This window comes from Sinocyclocheilus grahami, unplaced genomic scaffold, assembly GCF_001515645.1.
Source record: "Sinocyclocheilus grahami isolate Dianchi unplaced genomic scaffold, SAMN03320097.WGS_v1.1 scaffold238.1, whole genome shotgun sequence".
Taxonomy (NCBI): Eukaryota; Metazoa; Chordata; class Actinopteri; order Cypriniformes; family Cyprinidae; genus Sinocyclocheilus; species Sinocyclocheilus grahami.
The window spans coordinates 1-511 of NW_015505417.1; positions in this window are offsets into that span (position 1 = coordinate 1).

Here is a 511-nt window from a genome sequence, read left to right on the forward strand (position 1 = left end):
TCATTCCCACAGGACTGTGTGTTTTAGAGGCACGTCCATAGAAACCGAACACACAGCACCCCTGAGACCTACATAAATTCTGCATATATGGAAACTATTAATTTTCAGCATACATATGCTGTTTAAACCTTCTAGTTCATAATACAATAAAACAATGTTGATTTAGGATATTTGCATCTTTCAGATAACCGATACTGATGACTCAGAATCAAGTGTTCCCATGAATAAAACCTGTTTTACTCTTTGGAGAAAACTAGGCTTGGCTTTCCTGTGATTAAGTCTTGAAAAACAAGGCATGCCATTCAAATGATTAGCTGAGAATATTTTTTACTTAAAAGGGAGGAATTTTCCCATTCGCAGGGCAAGTTTATTCATGTTTTGTTAGCTGTGAACACAATGTGATATCAAAAGTAATAATTAAACAGGCAACTGGCCTGACAAGTTAAACTTAAAAATTGTGCAATGATATAACGTCATATAAACACACACACACACACACACACACACACAC